This window comes from Panicum hallii, chromosome 1, assembly GCF_002211085.1.
Source record: "Panicum hallii strain FIL2 chromosome 1, PHallii_v3.1, whole genome shotgun sequence".
NCBI classification, from domain to species: Eukaryota; Viridiplantae; Streptophyta; class Magnoliopsida; order Poales; family Poaceae; genus Panicum; species Panicum hallii.
In genome coordinates this window covers 19,395,094-19,412,681 of record NC_038042.1, presented here as the reverse complement: position 1 = coordinate 19,412,681, position 17,588 = coordinate 19,395,094, and the positions used below count along the sequence as shown (strand labels likewise).

The 17,588-nt window shown below is 45.9% G+C and overlaps 1 long non-coding RNA gene across 1 annotated transcript; it reads right to left on the bottom strand.

Annotated features, from left to right (window-relative positions):
• Positions 1-14,940: 14,940 nt before the first annotated feature.
• LOC112874273 lies at positions 14,941-16,907 on the bottom strand. The gene is made up of 4 exons (XR_003224924.1): positions 16,616-16,907; positions 16,419-16,509; positions 15,903-15,986; positions 14,941-15,169 (listed from the first exon to the last, which is right to left on the bottom strand). It is a non-coding gene; the product is annotated as an uncharacterized LOC112874273 (long non-coding RNA).
• Between the last annotated feature and the right edge of the window lie 681 nt (positions 16,908-17,588).

Genomic DNA, 17,588 nt, shown 5'->3' with positions numbered 1-17,588 from the left:
AGACTCGTTTTTTGTTGGGTGAAGTAGCCTTGACACAGTTGTTAGGAGAATCAGCTTCTTTTAGAATATCTGGCATCCCCTCATCGATAGCACTACCAGCAACCTTGGATGATTTACAAGACTGCAATGTTGCAGTAGCTTTTGAAGCAGATGAATAGGAGTTCCCACTGCGAGCTTTGGAAGGTCTTGGTGGCTTTGCACTTGAGAAATTTGGCAGTTTAAGCAGAGAACTGGAAGAGATTACTCAGTTACTACTTAATAGAATGCAGAAGCAAAGATATGAAGCTTGTTCAAGGAAATGAATATGTAATAAGCAAACCTGGAAAGATCAAAAGGAGGTGTTATTGGAACAAGATCAAGGAGGGAATGATCTTCGTTCTGTACATTTGCCTTTTGTTGATCATTCTCCTTCTCTTTTCCACAATTCTCTATTTGTTCACCTTCTTGTTTGATTTCTTCAGTGAGTTCACTGTCAGCTGATGCAGCACGTGACGACAAAACATTAATATTCAGAGGAATAACTTAAAAACATGGGGCATTGTTCATTTCAGGATTCAGAATGTTATGGTTGTGTTGGGTAATCTATATTCAGGATTTAGAATGGTATGGTTGTGAGATGAAATAAGCAAACGTAACATGTATCCAGCCTCCAGAAAACAACAGTTGATTATTCAGAAAAGTGGAACGACTAAAGACCGCAAAGACAAGAATGCTCTCTCAATCAGATGTGCTTTTATTTTATGTCAAAAACACCCATACAGTCATGGCATAACTATTTTTGCACGTTCACATTTGAGTTTTTCAACTGAACTCATTATGTCACCATTTGAAGGAACAGAACTAGCAAAACAATTCGAATGTCCTACTTATAAATTACAGTGGTGACCTATTAAACAAAGAACCATAAGCAAGGTTATCAAATACTTTTATTGTGGTTCAGTAGGCAGTAATACTTTTTAGCAGGAAACAACAGCATTTGTGCAAGATTCCAGAAAAATTGTTTTTGAGTCTGAAAAAGGAACAAGTATAGCACGATTGTGCAAGCTACAAAAGTGCTTACCATCTCTTCTGCCGAAAGTGTTTTTGCAACTCTCATATCTGCAGTTGCTAGAGCATCCAACTCCTCCCTTTTATTCAATCAAACCTTAAAGGCATAAGTAACTTGCACCACGTATAATTTCAAATAGCAACATCTGCAATACAAGTTTCCAGAGCAACTTTAAGTACCTGATAGCATTCACAGTATTTCTTGAGACAGCTTGACTTTAGATTTAGAGGGGCGGCAGGCGCGGCGGGCGGCGGCCGAGCGCGGGGCGGCAGGCGGCGGGGCGGAGGGCGCGGCGGGCGCGGCTGCGGGCATGGGCGGAGCGGCAGGCGGCAGGCCGGCGGGCGCAGGCGTGCACGGGGCGGTGGGCGCACGCCGGGCGGCGGGGCGGCGGGCGGCGCAGGAGGCAGGGGAGAGTGAAAGGGGAGTGAGGAATTGACGGGCGGCAACGGGCGGCGGTGGCTCAATTAGGATAAGGTCAATTTCGTCGGCCAGGATGGGCCGACGAAAATATCTCTAGTTTCGTCGGCTTAGGTCAAGCCGACGAAACTACTTAACAGATAATACAACTACAATTTCGTCGGCCAACTGGGCCGACGAAAATAGAGTTACTTTCGTCGGCCTGGGTCATACCGACGAAAGTAGGTCATTATTTTCGTCGGCCTCGCAGCGGTCGACGAAGCCGACAAAAATAATGTATAATTTCGTCAGCCCTCCAAAGCCGATGAAATTATATATTTGTTTTCTTCGGTTTGCTGTGGACCGACGAAAATAAATTTGGCCGACGAAAATAAACTGTTTTGGTGTAGTGGCGGCACCGGACCTCCTCCCCGGTGGGATGGGAGGTCCGGGCCCCCTGGGTGTCCGGCTTCCACACGTAGGGGCCCAAGACTATCGCGCGGTGGTCCAGGCCTGTGGTAGCCATTCCTGAGCACCTTATCCTTGCGGGCACGTGGAGACGCTGGATCTGCTAGAGCGTGGGGGAGGTCCGCAGGCCGTCCCCCCAGTTATCAGGCCCAGGCCGTACGTCCTGTCATCCAGAGGCTTAGTGTGAGGTTACGGATAACCTCGCCCCCTCAGGCTGGACACACTAGTAGGAGGTACCCCTGTCTGGGTGTACCGACAAAGCAACCTCCACAAATTTTAATAATGTAGGCATAAAAATGAATCGTCATTTCCTTTCTCCCGAAGCAACATAGTCGTGACCTCTTTAACTTTCCACTCTCGATCACGGAGAAAATACAGATGGCCGTAGGGAGCTGCAAGCTGTCGGTTCAATGCACTGGGAGCTGACGAGGGACAGGAGGGCGGCGGGCGTGTGGATGGGCCAGCCAAGGGCGATGCGCGCGTGAGGCAAGTGCGGTTGAGGTCACTCATTGTTCCAGGACAGGGCTGGGTGGCGGTGTGTCCTCTTGCAGCGGCGCACGCGACAAGCAGGGGCTGCGGAGCTCGAGGAACAAGAAGACGGAGAGGAGGGGGTGTCGGGCTGACGAGAAAAAGAAGGAAGAGGTCGGTCTCGTTAGAGCCCTTTGGCAGACTAAACAAACGGCTCAAACTTCGGCTGAAACTCTGCCAAAGGGATATTTTAGAGCGGCTCTATAAAAAAACCGGTTTCCACTATGGTAGTGGAGCTACAAAGAAATACTTTGGTAGGGTTTCAAAACAAGCTCCACCTCCGGCTCCACACGAAGCCCAGCCAAACGAGGTGCGGGGAGGCGGCTCCACCATAGAAGCCCCCTAAAAACGCGCTCTCTGGAGCCCAGTGACGGAGGCGGAGCTGAAAAACGTGGCGCCACACGGCTCTGCGCGGCCGTTGGACCTCTTTGTCCTCGTGAGGGGCAGTGAGGTGTGGCTGGAGGCTAGCGACGCAAGTAGGAAGGCGAAGGTTGAGGCTACCACCGGCGGAAGGAGGAGGCGAGGGAGGCCGGCGGGTGCGGGGAGGCGCAGGCAGCATGAGTCGGCGGGAGGAGGAGGTGCGGGTGTTGGCCGGCGGCGGCGGGAGGAGGCGGCGCATGGGAGGAGGAAATGGACAAGGAGAGAGAATGGAAGAAAACAAAATAAAAAGGAAAAGAATGGAGGGAAAATAAAAAAAATAGCTAAGGGTATATTGGACATTTGACCTCTTCAATCCACTCATGAAAATATGGTGAAGCCATTTTGCCAAACATTTTTCAAAATGGCTTCTGCCCACCAGAGTAGACTGTGGCAGAACCAACCTGAATTATACCGGCTCAAGTACGCGAGTCCAAACCTGAGGGCTCCAACGTGCTTCAAACGGTATAATCCCTTGGCCTGTCGGGTAACGTCCCGATAAACCACCGATACACAGGATCAAATAAGGTTACCTCACACGAAGGTGAGTCCAGAGATACAATCACCATCATATTTTACATCACAAGGAATTACATGAAAAGAGTTTTCAAAAGTAATATGAAATTTCAAGCTTAGAGAAAACAGTACAACTATTGAAATTTTGGCTTTTGGCAGCGGAAAAACATACGCGATGATTTACAATACGTCGTCGAGATGGATGCCATGCTAAGCCCGGGCACGACATCACTTGAGATCATTAGTATTGGCCGAGGACGGATCCCTTTCCACGGACCAATCTTCTGGAAGAGCATAGGGCCAAGACAGGGAAGAGTAGGATCTTCAAAGGCTTTACCTGAAAAAAAACATAAAACTAGCAAGACTGAGTATACTAATACTCAGCAAGGCTTACCCGGGATTGGGTATACTTTAGCCCATAACTAGACTCATGAAAGCATGGTAAAGGTTCTAGGTTTATTTTCAGCTGAAAAGCAACAAAGAGTATAAACTATTTTTAAAATTTTAGCTTTCAGATTCTAGTGTGATTAGCCATTCTAGGTTAGCACCTATACTAAACAAGCATGATTGATATTATCATTCACCAAGATTATCTCATTAACAGTTACACTTCTTACTCAATGTGGCAGAAGTGATAAGCAATCTCAAGCTTCGTGAGAGGCGGACGATTCGAATCGAATTTAACCTTGCAAGGTAAACCTAACACACACGCTTGGGATTACCGGCAGGGCTTTCCGAAGCAACCGTTTACCTTTCATTCCGACTCGCGGGCAGGCCACCACAAGCGACTTGCAGGACCGTACGCACATCACTCGTGCAGGACATACGTCTGTAGCGCGACTACAAAACCCGTATTCCTGTCTGCCATGCAGAACGTACTCCCACAGGTCGGTGCGTGAAAAGAACCAAATAGATCGAGTGGTGGGAATATACCCACTTGCCGGGCCGATCGGTTACTAGGCTTACCGCTTTACCATATTTCGCGGCATGTGGCTAGTACTGTTCAAACGCTTAGCCACCACTACCATACATTTCGGCCTTAACACTTTTATCAAAACAGACAGGGTAAACTTCCAGGTCATGATACAGCACATGACCCTGTCCGTCATCCTTATAGTGGTTGCAGAAATGTAAACATGCAACTCCTATATCGCGCGAGTGACAGGAAATCACCCGACTTCTACCGGTTCTATTAGCGAAGCATCTATCCGATAAGGACTCGGGAGCATTACATCGGATTCCTAGGATTCATGCATCTAGGGTTTCACCTCAATTCCTAGACTTAATGCAAGATATAATATAGATAGATATAGATTGCAGTGTAAATAAGGTAGTGGGATATGTCCGGGGCTTGCCTTTACTGGTGGGACTGAAGTCAGTAATGTCAATATCTTCCGAACTTTGGTTCGGAGCTTCAGTTAATCCTTGGTGACGTTCATTTGGTCTTCAGAAACATCTTCTGTAGACTCTGGGGAGATCTTGTAGATACCGTTGCTGAGGTAGTCGTGTCTACATGCAATGCGACATTACATTCAAATGTGCACACAAAACTATTTTACTTCACAATAAAGTTGCAATCCAACATTCATGTAACATACTACTCATATAACAACCAAAAAGATCTGAACTAAATCTAGACAGAGCTTTAGGGGGACAACTAACTAGAATCGGCTACTCGTTGAAGATTACAACAAAGCCGATTGGAAACAACATAGTTTAGCTGATGGAAAGGTGTATCGATTTCCTAGGTGATCGATGAAAGCATCGATTATTTTGGTAGAAGGATGATTCCTAAAACAGTTGTCTTAACTGAGATGTGCTTAAGTGTTATTCTAGGTAACTAAGTGTGGTTATATCGACTCGATTACGTCAACACAACAATTGAGTGACGTATAGCCGATTAGAGTGTGGTTAAGGGTATATGGCCGATCTCTCAGTCGATAAATCGACTGATAGGAGTACGTAGATAAGGAAGCGGAAACTAAGGATTGATCGGTCGTGTTTGACCGATATGGAAAAGCAACCAAAATCGGCTTGGGTCGGCTGATGGAAAGAACCCTAAGATTGTGGGTGTCTCTCCGATACATCGACTATGTGTAGTCGATGCAGGATAGATCAACAGATTTGTATCGGCAATAGTCGATACTAGAAAGGTAACAACCGTATTAGCTAACCAGCCGATGGTAGGAGTATCGACTGACAGCTGCTACACAGAAACATCCTAGATTCAAGGAAAGCGGATGCTTAGCAGCTGAACTGATAGTCAATGCTAAAGCATAGCCGCAAAGATGTTTTGACGAAGCAGCGGACACACAAGAACTAACGGGGATCCTTATACGACAAAGAACTTAAAGAAACAGTAATCAAGACGAGGACAATGTCTTGATGGTAGAGATATGAGCTCTAGGGTGATAGGATTAACTAACTGTCACATTTCTCCACTTAAAACATACACCCTATAATTTATCTTCTAACTGTAACACATGCATACAATATAAGGTACAAACAAGGTATTCATTCCCTAACATTTAACCTAGATCACACATCATAGACTTTCACTCAAGATCACAACATAAAACTTGTAGATTTTGACCTAGGGTTTCAAACAAAACTGATTTTGTACTTTTATGAACTTTTTACGAAAATCTATGAAATGTAGAAGGTCACTGATTTGAAATAAAGGAAGTTCTGGAAATCTTACAGAAGACACTCTAGAACTTTTTAAAACATAGCAATCAAGTCCCTGGTCCGGGAAAATAGATAACAGGAAGTTAACGGCGATATTCTGGCAAAGGAGTCGCCGGCATTAGAAAGATTCAAAGATTCAGGGCAGACCTTGGTTGTGGAGAAGAACAAACGGAAAGTGAATTCCCGTGGTGAATAGGATTGGCGAAGAGAAAAGCTCGACAATGACGAAACTCCGTGGATGACGAAGAGCAGCAGTTGCTGGATGTCATGGATCATGGGACGAGACGATGGAGCCGAATGGGTTCGCTATACCGACTTCCCCGCGAACCCTAGGGTTTTCTTGCTCACGGTTTGAACTTCTTCTGCCCACGCACATGCAATGCCCAAGCATGGCTGACCAAACACCTCTGCTCGCACAAGAAAAACCCCTCCTGGACCTGACTGCACCGCATCTCCTCCGGGCTCGTCACGCCCGACCACTGTCTTCGCTTCGCGGCTTCTCTTTCTGATTTGCCACGCCATACTCATACTTCCATCTTCGCGAGGACCGTGGCCTGCTTGCATTTGGGTCATGCCTTCCGTTGCTCTCTTCTCGACGGCCTCTGATCAATGCGTTGTACATCACCGCAGTTGGCATCACTTCTCCCGCGGCCAGCATTTCGTCGAACACCTTTAACTGCATCTTTGACACTGCCACTCCTGCACCACCAAAGATCACCGTGGCGTAGTCAGGGTCGAAGCCACCGTGTTTCTGCATCTCGCGCAGAAACTTCGCTACGCGCCACTGGTTTTTGCGCAGGAGCTCGGCGACGTTTGCTTCAACCTTGCTGCACTGCTCCTGCGTTCTTGGTCCGCGTCACGTCTTGCTGCGGCCACCCACGCCAAACTACCGTCAGATACTCCACACACGGGGCCTCACTGTCCTCGTATTAGTCCACGCCAAACTGCCGCGCCAAAATTCCACCTGCACATTCCATCCGCGCGGCCGCGTCACCAGCTGCACCCACTCTAACTTCGCTCGCCATCAACTGAGCCGCGCGCCCTTGGCCGCGCCCATTCGCACGCCGTGGCCCGCACCGCCAGACCCGTTCCTACACCGCACCCGTGTGCATCCATGCCGCGCCATGCCAGTACATGTCGCCACCAGCTCGCTCGTCTCCGCGTTTCCACAGTCTCGCACAGAAACACTTCACCGCAACTCCTCCTGCGCGCGCGCGTCTGCGCGCTTCAGCCCCTGCATCGCCTACTTCCACGCCCACACTCCACACCTGCTCATGTCACCAATTTGGCGCCTGTTCACGCCGCTCCTGCTCACTGGGCACGCCCGAGCCGCACGAGCCGCCTCAACGTCGCCCGCCGTGCACACCTGTTCAGGCGCCGCCTCCCTGCTGCACGCGCCCGGCCCGCTCCTCGCGCTGGTGCTCGCTGCCTGGCTCGCCCGCAGCCTCCCGAGCGCCCGCCGCCTGGGCCACACGTGCCGCGCGCCGCCCTGGCTCGGCGCCCGCCTGCCGCTCGGGGCCCCCGCGCTCGCCCGGCCCCGCCTCCTGCTCCGCGCCGAGCCGCCGCCTGCTCTGCGCTGCTGGCCCGCTGCTCCCGCACCGCGCCAGCCCGCGCAGCACCGCCCCGCCTACGTGGGCCGCCGCCAGCCTCCGCTCTCCTTCCGCGCGTCGCGCCAGCGCCTGGGCTGCGCTCGTGCCCCGCTCGGGCCCTTGCGCGCGCGCTGCTGTGCCGCCGGCCGCTGCTCGCCCAGCGCCTGGGGCCGCGCCCTGCGCAGCGCCTCCGCGCCAAGCCGAACTGCCCGGCGCCTTGCGCTGCCCAGAGCCCGGGCCACCAGCTGCCGAACCGTGTGGAGGTAGAGAAGGGGAGAGAGAGGAAAGGTAGCAAGGAGAGAAGGAGATGGCGGCCGGTGGGGAAAATAAATAACAGGAAGGGACACGCCAGGATAAGGAGACAGAGGAGGAGAAGGAGGAACAGTTTTCCCCAAGGACCTATGCGCAAATACAGAAAACTGCAGGGACCTGTTTGTAAAATAAAATTTCCCGTTGATTTAAAACCCAAATGAAGAAATGCCCAAAACGAAAGTTGTACAGTTTTTCAAACTCTACAATAATGTTTTAGGGCCCAAGTTCAAAAACTCAATATTTATATTTTTACATGTGAATCTTTGAACAAAAGTCGGATTTGAATTGCTTTTGTCCTAGAAATGTAATTCATAAAATTTCAGGACTTAAATGCAAGCATTTATGACACGTCATAATGACGGGATAGACTCGTCATAATGAGTGGATAGACATGTCATGATGACTTGCACTTTTACACTTTAGTCCTGAGTAAATTTGAAAATTACTTTTGTAAATGAAACATTTGCATAAAAGGACTTGTACTTTTATAAAATTACATAAACACTCTCATTTTTACCATTTTACCCAAACCTTTTACCCACTTCAACACATGCATTTCAAATGCAACTTTTGGATAAATATATATTTTTACAGGGAATAAAATATGAAAAACACGTTTGCAAAACCACCCTTTACTTATTTCGAAATTACCTCTCATCCAAACACATTTTGCAAAAACAACCCTAGGTTTTCTGTAATTACAAAAATACCCTTTTTATTAGCACTTTTAAATTTTCAAAAGTTTCACATAGACATACACAAGCTTTACACTTAACAAACACATATTTCATACTAACAAAATATATGCCTAGCATTACAAATACACGAACTGTCACATAGACGTAGCTGGAGCTATTTTTGGAGGAGTCGGAGCCCTGTCAAACAGGCCCAAATGTGGCTCCAACCGGCTCCTTCTCTTCGATCCATTAATGAAAAGTAGGATGAAGCCGTTTTGCTAAATATTTTTCAAAACAGCTTCAGCTCCACCAGAAAAGTCGCTCCATCAGAGGAGTCGGAGTCGGAGCTGTTTTTGGAGCAGCCGCAGCCTTGCCAATCTAGAGGCAATCCAGGAACTTTCACGGGGAAGATAAGTGAAAAATAATTAACTTAATTGAAAATAGATAAAAGGCGTTGTAGTGTAGTACCTCAGTTTGATAATGGTAATATAGCGAAACGCATTTGCGGAAAACCCATTTCTGAGAGGGGTGAATTTGCAAATTTCTCTGAATGTACTAGTTTTGTTTGCTCTATTTTCCGGTTCACAAGTACACTCAGTTTTTGACTCGACTGGGTAACCATTTGTTCGTGAAAACCAGCATTACCACATTATGTTTAGGAGCTGACTATAAAATCGACTTTCACGGTCGCTTCTAGCCACGAACTCATACTACAAATAGTTTTTTAAAAAAATAGATTTTAAACACCAGGAAATAATTATTTTTATTTGCGATCGACAAGCTCGCTTGTGGATGCCCCAACCACTCCACCTCTGCTTTGTTTGTGACAGTAGTGTTATGTTCCCCCTTTTTCTCTTGTTAGTCAAAATTTTAGATGATTATTTAGATATAAAAAATGACAATAAATGTAAAGTCTTTTAATAAAAAATTTAGATCTTTTCGAAAACTGCAATCTTTTATATCAGAATTTCCATCATCTGAGGTTTGCATGAATATCTTTAATTTTTTACTTTCACCATAAATTGCAAGCAGAGGATCGGGTTCATGCTTTAGACATGATAATCTTAAAAATATAATATATAGGAATTTAGTTACTATCATGAGAGATGATGGTGTGTAAATATCACCAATTTTTTAAACACATTTCATATACGATATGTTAATATGAGTTGCATATACTATTATTTGATATTTCTTTATTAGTTGCGAACCACGAAAAAAATAAGCTGATCTTGATACATTGCAAAAAAAAAATACTTGTGCTCCGGATTGAACATCAAGATGACATCAAAAAAAGGTTGTTAACTAAAAAGTTATAGATCTCGTCAAGAGCAAAATTTTCACTTAAAATTTGTCTCCATCTGTCTTCTTATAAAAAATAGTTGTGAGTTATGAGAATAAGCTGCAAGTTCAGATCAAATACATTATTAGTAATGATTCTTAGGATAAATTGACTGCGAATAAGCTATCATTACAATTGGTGTTGGTGAATATATAGAACCAGCTGTGATAATTCCATTAAACAGTGAGTTCTGTATTGGAATGATGTGCACACAGTCGCTTTGTAATTCGGAATTGACTGTTCAAATTCATTTCCATTATCGGTTTATTTCGAAGCCCTCAGATTGCAGTGAGGGTGCATCAATTGCAATCGCCTATGTTCTGAATTTGACATGGCAGCTTGGTAAAAACGAATGTGTTCTTTTAAGTAGATTGACTCTACAAAGATTTTTAAATTATAACATTTGTCCTTTTTGGTTGACTCATAATCCAAATACTGAAAACTTTTGCTTCATCAAACTATTGTCACGAAATTTGCACCAAATATGATTCAATTGCACTAAACATAAATAGTACTAGTAATACAATTTACAAAAAGACATGGTAGTAGGCCACAAACCTTCTGTGCCACGGATGGTGACGTCCCTCATTTTACGTGCACAGTGGTAGCTGAATCTCTCCTCACCGCTGGAGTTGGCCGCCTCATTATAAAAACGATTTTTAAGAACATCTTGTTTTTTATCGGTGTTTAAGCTTCAAGTTCACCGAGGCATACCTTCGAGGTAGATTATAGATAGGGTATCACCGAGATTAGAAACTTAAAGGTGCAACGAACACGAAACTTTAGACAGATTCGGACCGCAGTATGCGTAATACCCTACGTCATGTGTGGTGGTTTGTATTGCCTTAGATGTGGATTGTCCTGAGGGGTCCTTGACCGCCTTTATATAGTCTTGGGGGACAGAATTACATGGGAATTCTAGCCAAATACTAGCTTAGAAGTCCTACCCGAGTACTATTCGGATAGTTTCCTTCTATTCCGACTAGTCACACTCCTTCTATACGAGTAGTTACAATTGTTATAGGGTGTGGGCTATGTCCCATCCCTTATGTATGCCACGTGCGCAGTCCTGTGGCCCCGGGTCTGACAAGCTCCCGAGCTCTTCATAGTCGAGTACTGCAGGCTTCCGATTACTTCTGAAGACGTTTTCGAGTTCTTTCCGAACTTCATCTTGAAGGTATCTTTCGAGTACTTCCTTAGCTGCATCGAGGCTATGAGGTGCTCATGCCCCAAGTAGTTTTCAAGTCTTATTTTATATGGGGTGCGATGTAACTCATACTCCATATGAAGTAGCCCCCGAGCTTTAGATTGAATTGAAGAATCAGGCTGATGGTCAAATTATTCTTGAATCTTCTGGTTTTATCTTCCAAACGAATTCGAAAAATAAGCCATTCATTACACGTGTACTGCACCCCCGAGCATTGAATTCAAATCCCAAGGTTTGAGAAAAGGGTCTAAAAGGTCATGGCATGCATTGTGTAAAAACTTAAGAATTTGATTTGATGGTTAAAATGAGTAAATTGCTTCAGAAATTCGAAAACCCCTTTTTTGGATAGCATCCCTGAAAAATGGTTAAGTAAAATAACTTTCTCAAAGGAACCCGAAATTACCGCTCAAAATAAACCTTATCCCAAGAAAAACTCTTCGCATTCCACATAGTAATTGCTAGGCCACTGATGATTATTTAACCGCATGGTGACTTAGGGTTTACTTACCCTTTTGCTTGTGCTTTCACTGCTCTAGCCCTTTATCTTCCTCTATCTCGCAGCCGCCGCCGCCGCCGCCTCCAGATTCAGATCCAGGCCAATCGCAGTTGATCTTCTCCTATTAGGAGTAGTCGCTGAGACTTCCCTCCTCCTCTAGAGCGCTGCTCTCCCACCCCAATCCTCAGTCCCTGAGCGCATGCGAGTGAAGCAACTCGTTACAACAAGGATGGCCGGCGAAAAGAGCGCCACCAAGATGAAGGGGAAGGATTCCCAGCCCGCCACCATAGTGGGCGATGGGTGGAAAACAAGTAAGTGTTCTAAGGCTAATCTCCAAAGGATAGTAGATGAGTACTTTCTTCAGCCCAAGAAAATTATCCAGTGGCGTCCTGCCATCGGTGACAAGAGGCCATATGAGAGGGCTGAAGAGATAATTTTGTTTTAATATTTGTCGAGCGCGGGTTAGCCCTCCCAACTTCTAATTTCTTCCGCGGTCTTCTGTTCCATTACGGCATCCAGCCCGCCACCAAGATGAAGGGGAAGGATTCCTAGCCCGCCGCCATAGCGGGCGATGGGTGGAAAACAAGTAAATGTTCTGAGGCTGACCTCAAAAGGCTAGTAGATGAGTACTTTCTTCAGCCCAAGGAAATTATCCAGTGGCGCTCTATCACCGGTGACAAGAGGCCGTACGAGAGGGCTGAAGAGATAATTTTGTTTCAATATTTTATCAAGCGCGGGTTAGCCCTCCCGACTTCTGATTTCTTCCGCGGTCTTCTCTTCCATTACGGTATCCAGCACGATCATCTGAACCCCAATTCGATTCTTCACATCACCATATTTGTCCATTTCTTTGAGGTTTTCTTAGGGATAGAACCCCATTTCGATCTTTTATGCTACCTTTTTCATCTCAAGCCACAGCCTACCAAGGAAAAAATGTACAAAGTTAGTGGAGCCGGAATCCAGTTGCAGCATGGGATGGAAAAGAAGTACACCCCCTACAAGTTCCCGACTAGTCTGTTGGGATGGAGGGAGCGACGGTTCTATATTGGAAATCATGAGCCCTCGCTTCCTGAGAGGACCGCTGGAGCTCTCAAGATTGCCGGTGAATGGACCTTGGCATGCCAGGACATGAGCCAAATTGAAGACTAGCTCGGCATGATCAAGAAGCATAGATATGTAGGAGTCACTAGGGCATCGGTGATGTACTTGTGGGTGTCAGGTGAATCCAGCCGCTGCAGAAGCGCGTGCAATTTGGCTTCGAGTACCTTGGCCTCTCAGATCCATCTCGGTTTTCTACAAAGCGCATTGAGAAAAATGAAGCCGTGTTGCGAGTAAGCCGGGTACTCATGGGTGCTGAGACCATGCCATATGTGACGAGCCTGTATTTGGCGATGAAACCTCCCAAACAGGTAGGGTTAAGTAGCCGTATCCTTCTGTCGAGTACTTCTAATACCCTTTAATCTGATTTTGTACTGACATATCTTGAAATCTTGCTGCAGGATGATGTGAATATCACATGATGCCATCGGTGTTCCGGGCGCCCAAAATCTCTTGACTCACTATCGATCCAAGTTAGTGGGGAGGAAGATGAGGGTACTGGTGATGAGGCGGAGGTGATTAAAGGCAAGAGAACAAGGACCTCCTAGGAAGGCACGAGCTCTTGTGATGGTGACCTTCTTCTTAGCCACTCGAAGAAGCCAAGAGTCGCTAGCCAGAAAAGCAGGGCGAGCGCCTCGCCAAGTGATGACGGAGACGAGATGCCCAGGTAGGTTTCTTTCTTGAAATTGCGAGTTCTTTTACTTGTTCTCATTTACCAATTTGGATTGATCTCTCTCCTTATTCTTGAATCTTCGATACTAGTTCCTTGAACCCCAAGCATTCGAGGCAAGAGGTCGGGGAAATAGTCTGCAAGGATCACGCCAGGGCAAATGCTGCCCTCGGCTGACCCAAAGTCGATGGTGGTCGTTACTGCTGCTGCGCCAAGGCAAATACCGCCCATGGCTGGCAAACACAGCGTCACCGATTACTTTAGGTGCTGCTCTAGCACCCAAGCCACTCAAAAAGAAGAAGTTAGGAGCGAAGAAGTCCGCACTGTAAGTATCCGAGTGCTTTTACCTATATATTGTAGGTATATTGTAGGTTTATCGTTGTTGGTAACAACTCTCATTATTGTTTCTTGTGTGTAGGCCATCCACTGCTCTCGGCTTGGAACAACTTGGCGATGCCGCGGGTGTTTCAGCCCCCGAGCTAGGGAAGGCATCTGATGCTGCGATTCCTGATACGGTGCCGGCGACCATAGGTGACATCGAGTCGTCGGTGCTGCCCAAGGTCCCAACCCCTATCGTTGTTGAAACTAGCAGGATTGAAACAAGAGCTAGAGATGCATCCCCGGAGATGCTTGCAAGTGAGCCCATTGTGCCACCTCCTCCTGCGGGTAGCAATCTGCCTGTCGCCCGACTGCTTACGAGGTGCAAAGTGACACGTACCCCACAGCACAGCCTGCCCCTGGAGATCAAGGTGTTGTGGGTTCTTTCTCAGGTGGAATCCTGGTGACTCCTCCTAAGTGGCTTTATGCCATCCTGACTGATCTTATTGAAGATCCAATACTGTCATCGGCGACCTTGACGGAGTTTCAAAATACTTTCAAAGAATTATATCAATTTTCCACGATAGTGGAAATCAAAGCTTCAGTGACGAATGGCTTTCATCACTGTAAAGGCCAAATACGTCATAGAAGAAGTTCTATGATGAATTTGCGATGATTTTTTCTTTGTCAAAGAAGTCACGTCAAATTTGTACTACCGTGACGAAATGGCTAGAAACGTCACAGAATGGATTTGATCTATGAAGAAAAAACTTTCATCGTGGAACTGTTTTCCATTTTATGACGAGCCAATAACATCGCAGAACTTTCAAATCCATGTGGCCATAGGCCCACTAGCCCAACCTAAACCCAAAATTAGTGACGAAAATAAACATCACAAATCATTAGGCCCATCCTAGGCCCAAAATTAGTGACCAAAATAAATGTTACAAATCATCGCCACATATGATAGCTATCCGTCATAGATTGAATCGCCACATCACCACTAGGCCAGCATGGATATATGGCAAACTAGCTGCAGTCATATTTATTTATGGGCTCAGCCCATATTAGGAACTTTATTTTCATGTAGCACATAAATTTAGCTCATGTTAGGAACTTTATTTTCATGTAGTCCATAAATTTAGATGTCAATCCAATTCTATACATATGTAGGCCAAGCCCATTTTAGCAGCCCAATATATAAAAATATTCTAAAATAAAAATACGTAGCAAAATCACTTCTAAGCTACCAGACATACATAGAATGACAGAATCTGGTACAAAGCACGTAAATAAGACACCACATATGTTATCTCTTCTGCCTTCCACTTGTTTCTAGCACCTTATCCTCAACCAATCTCTTCTAACTGCTTGCTCCTCCTTGCATGTAGTCCTCAACCTGAAAAGCACAAAGTCACAAAACATTCTACAGGAACCTGCTAATGATGCAACAGACTCTTCAGCACACAATTGAAAGAAATAATACAATTAACATGAAAGTGGATATTTAAGAGCAGCTTCATTTGTTCAAGTAGATTTTTAATATCCAGATTTATTTGCTCATTTCCTAGCAGCCAAAACAAGCACCAAAATTGGCGCAACAAGCTATCTAGTCACCAACCTTCAAAGGGAGGTAATATTCCATGAGGTGCATTGGACAAATAATCAATATGAACCCGGGTGTTCAAAAGGATATCCAATTAGCAAGCAGTAACAAAATAATGTCTGCTTTGGTCAAAAGTGACATTATTTGTAAACTGAGCTAGTAAATGGGTAATAAACTGAGCTAGTAAATGTACCCACTTCATTGTATCTTAGAGCAGTTAAGCATTCACTCAAACCAATTAGATTGTTAACAAATATAAATATGCCTGCTTAAACTGTTAAAAGGGTTCTGACAGAAAGCATTAAGACCACTGCACATAACATTCAGTTAGTGAAAAAGGCAAGAGCTATGGCACACCAAACTTGCCTCATCAGTCAATATAGCAAATTATTATTAAGTAAATGCACCCATTGACACACTTGCTTTTAGTCAACAATTTGAAGTGAACACAAACAAATTTTTGCTAGTTTGAAACTTTCACAGCCTTGTATTAAAAAAAATGGATGATGCAGAGCTTAGATGTTACCTTCTTAGACCTTTTGTCCAAGTAGAACATATTTCGTAGGGGAATGAATAATGCACTATACAGGTAAAGCCTTCACTGTTCATCCTAAACACCATAACACATCTTAATGTTAGGGAAGCCAAGAGAGAACAAATCACAATCAAATAGTTCTTGCTAGCCATAGCACACAGCTTGTAGTAAATCTTCCTAACATAGGAAATTCATTAAACATAGGTAAGATCAAACTGGAGACAGGCTTATCATCACATCACAGCATTTTTCTGTAAATGCATAATTATCTGACCAGTACCAATGAAGCCGACAAAATGTTACAATTCAGAGTAGTATTAGTTTGTGTTTTGTATTTGCAATGGAGTTATAAAGTATCACTCTGTCAAGCATTTTAAGCAGAGCATCACACGAGAGTTTTTTATCTGCAACGGAGCTATACAGTATCACTCTGTAAAGCATTTTAAGCAAAGCATCACACAATCGAGGGAGGGAGGGAGACTTTCAAGTATGCTAAAAGTTTCAGACCTGCAACTTGGGGTCAGAACCACTGCTGAACACAGAGCTGTCAATAGAATATGCAAGATTCCAAGCTGCTTCGATATGCGAAACACACTGCCTGCATACCCGTAGGATATAAGAGATGAGACTACATTAAAGTAGATGCTGCTCAGATGATGAAACGGCAGAAGAATAAGCGAACTAATTTGCATAGAGGAACTCACCGATGCAATTCCACTCTGTTGTTGGATATGCCAATGCAAGAACCAGTCACACTACATCATGGCTACTGTATATTTTGTTAGCAGACATCCAAAGCATCATGTGCCAGCATCAGGGAGCCCGATACAGACCTTGAGGAGGCTCAGGGTTTGCTCGGCCATGCGGGCCCTTGCTGGGGAGCCCGATACGGACGACAGTGCGGCGCATGTCCAGCACGGGGCGGACGTCAGGCGGAGGAGGAGGACCAGAGGAGGAAGGCGTGGCGGCGGCGCGCAGGAGGACCGGAGGAGGGGGCCGGGCGGGAGGGGGGTGGGGGTGGGGGTGGGGGGTGGGTGGGGGGTCGGTGGGCCAGCCGCAGTGCGCGCCGCCGCGCCGAGCGATCGGGGGTGCGGGGAGCGGGAGGGGCGCGTGGGCTACTGAGAGATCTCGACTTCTCGAGGAAGAGGAGGGCGGCCGGCCGGCCGGCGCACATGGAGTAGCCGAGGAGGGTGCGGCGCTCAGGGAGGATGAGGGGGGCCGACGGCGCAGGGGTGAGCAGGGGGCGACGGCGCAGTCGGGTGGGAGGCTGGGTGGTGGCGGGGGCTTGGGGGAGGAGAAATGAGAAGGAAACCCTGAAGCGCGACGGGCGCCTACCATTTAAACAATTAAATATAAGTAAATTAAAGATAATAAAATATGCAATTAAACATAAGTAAACCAAAGGTAATGGAATGTAACAAATGGCATGTATGCATGGTATAGGATAAATTCAACACAAAATCACAGCATATGATAACAAATACAACGTTAGTATGCTAACATTGAGCAGTGTGTGTACACTATCCATCATAGGTGTCTATCCGGCGTTTGAATGACGAATATTACAACATATCTGGTAGCCTAGGCTATCTATCAATGACGTGTCTGTCCGAAAACTTGGAGCATCAATATTACAGTACGTCTTAGCACCATGACAGCACATCCGAGCATCAGGCT